The sequence below is a fragment of the Netta rufina genome, assembly GCF_964035555.1.
Source record: "Netta rufina genome assembly, chromosome: 1".
NCBI lineage: Eukaryota > Metazoa > Chordata > Aves > Anseriformes > Anatidae > Netta > Netta rufina.
In genome coordinates this window covers 2565963-2572572 of record NC_140123.1, presented here as the reverse complement: position 1 = coordinate 2572572, position 6610 = coordinate 2565963, and positions in this window count along the sequence as shown.

Below are 6610 nucleotides of genomic sequence, written 5' to 3'. Positions count from 1 at the left end.
GCGTGTCTGATTTCTCTCACCACTGCAAGTGTTGGCATGACAGAATCATTGAATGCTTTGGGTTGGAAGGGACATTAAAGCCCATCTAATTCCACTCCCTGCCATGGGCAGGGCCCCCAACCCCAGTCCAGGCTGCCCCCAGACCCCCCCAGCCTGGCCTTGGGCACTGCCAGGGCTGGGGCACCCCCAGCTCCTCTGGGCAGCCTGGGCCAGGCCCTCATACTAAAGATTTTCCTCCTTATATCTGATGTCTTTTATATTAAAGCCAGAGGAGAAACAGCATGCCCATGAAGGAGGCAGGCATCAACATCTACATTTTCTGTGACCATTTTATTGCCTGTAAGGCCCTTGCAAGGTCTGAGCACAAGTCTGCCCACTCCAGGTTCAACCCCTGCTCTGCACACAACTAAGTAGATGGCCATGGGTTAGTACAAATACTTGAGATAACCCTAAAGGCAACCTTGCATCTCCAGATTTTGGCACTTCCAGCAGCATTGAGCCTCTCTTTCCCCAAAAGAAATGATTTCTCTCACTGAGAGCTGCAGCATCAGCTCTGCAGACCCTTTACCAGCATTACAAACTCGAAGCAAAAGCAAAGCTCACACAGCCCCCCGGTGCCTTTTTGCCTCCCTCCTTCCCGTGGTGCTGGAACAGATCCCTGCAAAACCACTTCGGCTGGAGAGCTGTTGTCAGGTCATTTTGAAAAGTTTGCAACACTTTGCAAATTGTTCTTGCTGGAGGTTGTACAATAACAGTGCCATTACTCAAAAAAAAAAACAAACCCACAACATCCAAGAATATTATGTTAGACACAGGTCGGGTCTCTCCACCCACAATAATATTCCAGGAAAAATAAAAAATAAAATGGAGGAGGAAAAGAAATTGTTAAACACAAGCTAGAGATGACAATGAAAAATTTACCCTTAACTGTGTGTATTTTTATGGAGAAAGGTTATCTATCCATCCATCATCACGGACAAGTACAGGAAAGAGCCTGTGAGTATTTAGATATTTATATCTGGCACATGAAGTTAAAAAATACTCAAATAGATGCACGGCTGTATCTACTCCATCTCTCCTCCTCCTTTAGGTGTTCATCGCAAACACTGCATAAACAAATTGAAGCTGGTGGTCCCACCTCTTGAATCATCTGTGTTAGGGTGAAGTGAACAGCAGTGTCTGTTGGTGGAGGGTGGTGATAAAGGGAGCCTCAAGCAACTCGTTCAGGTGTAAAAACCTCTCCTCTGCCAGGCCAAACCCATCTTTTTGTCTTGTTTTCCCCATCTCTAAGGCAGAGAGATCCCCAAACAGCATGTGGGGATCCAGAGGGAAAAGGAGCTCAAGATGTAGGGATGTTGTCTGAGAAATATCACCAGCATCAGCGATGAGGTTAGTAATGAGAGGCTGACATTTGAGAGGGCAACATTTTCCGTAAAAGCATTATTTTCCTATCAGAAGTCAGTAATTTCTGAGTGAAACATAATTAAAGAAAAAAAGGTGGTTATTCCTAAATGCCATTCTTTAGATTCTGAAAAAAAAAAAAAAATTGCATGGCTACAGTCAACATAAATTTAACAGCATTTTGAAGAGTTGAATGCAACAAATACCCAAAACAACATGCAAAATAAAACCTTTTTTTTTTTTTTTTTCTTTTTCCCCTTTCTTCATTTTTTTTTCTCTTTTCCCTTTTCTCTTGCATTTCTGCTTGGGCTTCCCAGCAGCAAGGAGCAAAACAAGGACCTGAAAGCCACCCCCAGTGTGGGTCTTTCTCCGATGGCTCTTGCAAGAGGATGTTGTGTCCATGGGAAGCAGCCGGTGTCTCGAGGCCAAGGCAAGCCAAGACCTGCTGGTTTTGGGTCTGGAGCACAGGGACAGGGCTCTGGAATTGGGGTTAGAGTTGGAAAAAACAAGTCCTGATGCCTCCTACTGCTGGAAGAAGACTCAGCCCACGGCTACAGCACACCCTTTATAGCATAAGGGCAGGGAACACCAACTCCCAGCTGCTCTTATCCACCTAATTCATGTCTGTGCTTTGTTTGTCCGTGCTCCTGTACATTTTTAGCATTATTTTGTCTCTGTGATGTGTTCAGCAAACCTGCAGTGTTGGGTTCAGTGAGGTTTTACTGCCTTGCTGGGTCTTCGGGGGGGGGGGGGTTCTAACATTTCCACGAGGACTCAACAACATTAATTTCCTTTCAATCAATTTTTCCCTCTCCGCCCATCAGCCCTTTCTGCCTTTCATACTTTTCCAAAACCCGCAGCCTCATAAAACTTCATGGGAGAATGTTTCTGCCTGGTTGGCGCGGGCAGGAAATTGCTGTCGTTTTTCACTTCTTTGGCCCAAGGAGGTGTTCTCCAGCCCCGGCACCGTGGGCAGAGCGAGCTGGCACCAGCACCATCCTCAGAGGGGTCTCAGAGCCGACAGCCAAGGCAGAGAAGTGGCCAAGCTCTTTATTTGGGCTGGCACTGGAAAGGCAACCTGGGTGCTTTAGCAACACGGCCGCTCTGGCCGACCCCTCTGCAGCATCTTGGCAGGGTGGAGGAAGCTGGAAACCCCCCACAGCTTGCTCCAAATTTTAGCAGTGACCCTGGTACACGTCCTTGTCCTGGTTTTTGGACATGACAAACCCTGCCTTGCTGTTGATTGAGTGTGAGCACCCACATTCCTGGAAAACTTCCCTGCTGGGACATCTCTGATGGATCTTGACCACAAGGCTCCTGAGATGGTCATGGTTTAGTGGGTGACATTGGTGGTAGGGTGATGGTTGGACCAGATGATCTTGGAGGGTTTTTCCAACCTTAATGATTCTGTGATTCTCTGACACTGCTCTATGGGGAGAGTTAATAGAGAGGAGCTCTGGGGCAGAACACAAACATGAACATGGGACTTGCAAGTTTTGCCTTCTCCCTTCATCATTTAAGAGGAATAATCCCAGGTTCAGGTTGGCTGAAGAGCCTCATCTCCTTGCTAAGTGCGTTATTCTGCTGCTTTTGAAGGAGGAAAGGCAGGAGGTGCAATATGCAGGATCCTGCCAGCCCATTTCTCCAGGACCCCCTGAGTCTCACCCGTGCCCTCCAGCACATCGATGGCTCCCTGCCTAAGTCTGGTGACATCTACAGATGTAGATGCACCCCAGATGTAGATGCACCCCGAAGCAGAAGATCAACCCCAACCCCACTAGCTTTGAGCTATGGAGGCAGAGAAAGATCCACCTCTCTCCCATATACTTTGTCTCTAGACAAAGCCTGCTAGGCTTGAAAAAAAAATAATAAAAGAATCTGGTCTTGGTGTATCAGCTGGTTTGAGGAAAGTCAAGTGGTTTCTCTCCTTGCCCCCCTAAACCTGAATAAATTCAAGGAAGACTTGGTGGATGGTAAGAAATCACACCCAGCCATCACGCAATTAGCACAGAAGAGTAAGAGTCACCAGATCAACACAATTATCTGCTGTGATTTGTGGAGAGGATACTCGAACTTTGGATTTCCTGAAATGTTTCAGCTTGTGCTCTTGCTTGGACTACAGCACCTGCAAAAAGATTGATTCTGCTCACAAGTGAGTGGTGTGAATCTCCCCAAAATTATGAATTTTTGCCAAGTGCTTCCAGCTCTCACACCATTCAGATAGAGAAATGAGAAGCGTTGCTGCTTTAGATAAATGTATTCACTGTCAAGCCCTGTCTGGTTCTGCCTGTCCTTTGCCTGCATCAGGATTTGGAGGCTGGTTTGGGGAGCCGTCTGAGTCGTGGGGTCACAGCATAGGTCTGGAGGAAGAGGGAAAATAAATCCTTGTAGGTCTGGGTAGGTACACAGCTCTGGGGGAATGGCTCTGTGTGCTGCTCCTCCCAAAATCCTATGGCTGCAAGGAGAAATAAAGCTTTCAGATCAAGATTTACCTTGTTTAGGCTTTCTCCTCCTCATCATCTCTAACTGGAGCCCAGAAAGACCAGTTCAAAAACTCTAGTGACCTGCAGTGCAAACATCCCCACAAGTGAGCACTCCCTCCAGCTTCAACATCCTCACCCATCCTCAGGAGATGGCTTCTAAGATGTGTGTTTCACCTGGATGATGGCACAAACTGCGTTGGCTGCTCAACACCCCAAAACCCCTAAAAGAAAGCTCTTGGAGAACCTCGTCCCCCCAGCCCAGCTTCTGGCAGCTGGGTGCTGCAGTGCCCATCAGCTCAGCAGAGAAATGCACGAGGATGGCAGGTGAAAATAATTTATTTTCAGCAGAGGAAGATGTCTCTGTGTGCTTTGCTGACTCTGCAGCTAATTACCATATATTTAAGCATTTTTGCAATGCGTCCCATCTTGGTTCCCCATTGCTGAGGGTGGACAGGCAGGGGACAAGCCCTGCTTCCATCTTCTCCCTCATTTGAGGACCAGCCCTCACCCAGGACTCTTGTGGCTTTGCTGGCTCCTTGGTGCTGCTGGCAGCTCCTGGTTAATCCAGCCAGGCACCTCCTTGACTCTGGTGCTGGACTTTCCTGGCAGGCAGGGAGCCGGGGGCAGCCAGCAAAGGAAACTTTCTAAGTATAAAACCCACCGCGCCTTCAGCCTTGCAAAAGCGTCAGAGCACGAGGCACAGGGTTGACCCAAACTATTTATAAACCGAGACCCCGTGGAAACACGATGGAGCCGAACCAAATTGCTCTTTCCATCCCGTCCCTCTCCCCGCAGCCCGTCACCCCAGCGCTGTGGCACCAGCCAGAAAACTTGGCTCCGTCTTCCCCCATTCAAAATAGAGCTGAGTGCTCAAAATGCACCCCCGGGAGATGAGGAGGTCCTCGAGGTGTGTGGGTGGTGGTCCTCTGAAAGGTGAAGGTGTTTGTGCATGGTGCCTACGAGGAGGACACGTGGTGGGGAGTAGCTCTACCCTGCACAGGGCTCCGAGAAATGCTGCAGGGTGGATGCTCACCCTTGGTTTTCTACCCCTATGGCCACCAACAACCAGTAAGACCAACAAAAACCAGTAAGACCAACATATGGGGCATGTTGGATGGAGGCTCCAGCTCCCCAGGACCAAGTCACCGAAGACAGAGCAGACAGGGGAGCTCCAAGCCCCCAGGTTGGGCAGGTCTCCGTTCCCTCCACGGCATTTCTAAAGAGCACGTTTTGCAGGACTCTCTACCCACCGACCCCTCTCCTACTCCCCAGATCCTGTGGGCAAGGAACTTTCCAAGTCCTTGATGGTTCTTTTTGCAGAGCTCAGAGCTGATCCTCCCCAGAAGATCCCGTGCTCCGGCAGGAAATTCACTGTGCTTGTTCTCGGGCCGTCATGCTGCTCTTGCAAGTGATAATCCTGCTTTTAGCACGCTCCTCTCACAGGAGCCACAGAGGATGCTACACTTCCAGTGACTAGCGAGTTAATTGGGTTTAAGATCTGTAAAACTTAAAAACCACCAGGGGAGGAAAGAATAGCAACCTTTTTCCTTTTTCCTAAGCTTTTTTATTGAATTCTGGGGGAATTGCGGATATGTGTGATTTGGAGGAACAAAAACACCGAGCTGGAAAGGAGTTTGGGAGCCTCTAAAGACCACCCTACATTGCTGAGGCAGGAACAGGGGAACAGGTCATGGCATCTCAAGCCCTGAAGATCTTCAAAACCCTCCTGACAAAGCCCTGAGCAACCTCAGGTCAAACTGAAAATGTTTTTTTGGATGATGGCTAGCATCATCCAAAAAATTGGGATGATGCTGCCTCTTCTCAGACCCTCCAGGAGCAGGGATTATGGTCTTGGATTAACTTTGCTGATAGTTTCTTCTTCAACAGTTCTGATTTATTTATTTTTTTTCTAAAATATACAAGGTGGAAATTTGTTGTGTGCATGCAATTCTTAATCCTCACTGCCACATCTCTTTTCTCAGCTAAGGGAGCTCTCATTGGGGCTCACTGTTTCCAAACCTAATTTTTCTTTGTCTCCTCCCGGGATGCTCCTGCACAACTTTTCACTGCGTGGACCTGAAACCAGGCACTCCTGACTGCTAACACCTTCCCAAGGAAGGCAGGAATTATTTCCCATCCTTTGCAGCAGATGCATCTCTGTTTTGCAACAGCCTCGGGGAAGCTCCCCGCTCATCTCCTGCCACTCAGCTCCCAAGAGGAGCCACTTCACGCTTCCCTTTGGGACTCTAAAAAGTTTTCCACTCATCTTATGGGAAAAAAAAGAAAAAAAAAAAGAAAAAAAAAAAGAAAAACAGCCTCAAATCCCACCGGTCATTTGAAAACCCCAGCTGAGACCCATCGGGCGGAGAGCACGGTATCTGAGCGAGGCATCGGTTTCATCGCGGGGAGGAGGTGGAGGCGGAGGAGATGCTGTCCGTGTGCCAGATGGGCACGGATAAAACCCAGCCAAGCTCTCACCTCATCATAACAGCTTATTAACCGGCAGGTCAAGGGCCTGGGCAGCAGCCCTGCTGTGTTGCAACCTTCATATGGATGGGGAAATGTGGGGGATGCAACCCGCTGATGGCGCTAACGTGGGCATCTCAAGCCTTATAAGTCTTTTATATCTTATATATATCTTATATATCTTATATATATCTTACAGATCTCGATAAATCAGCTTATTGAGGCTGTTTCCCTCGCACACAGTGTGGATTTTTCCCTTG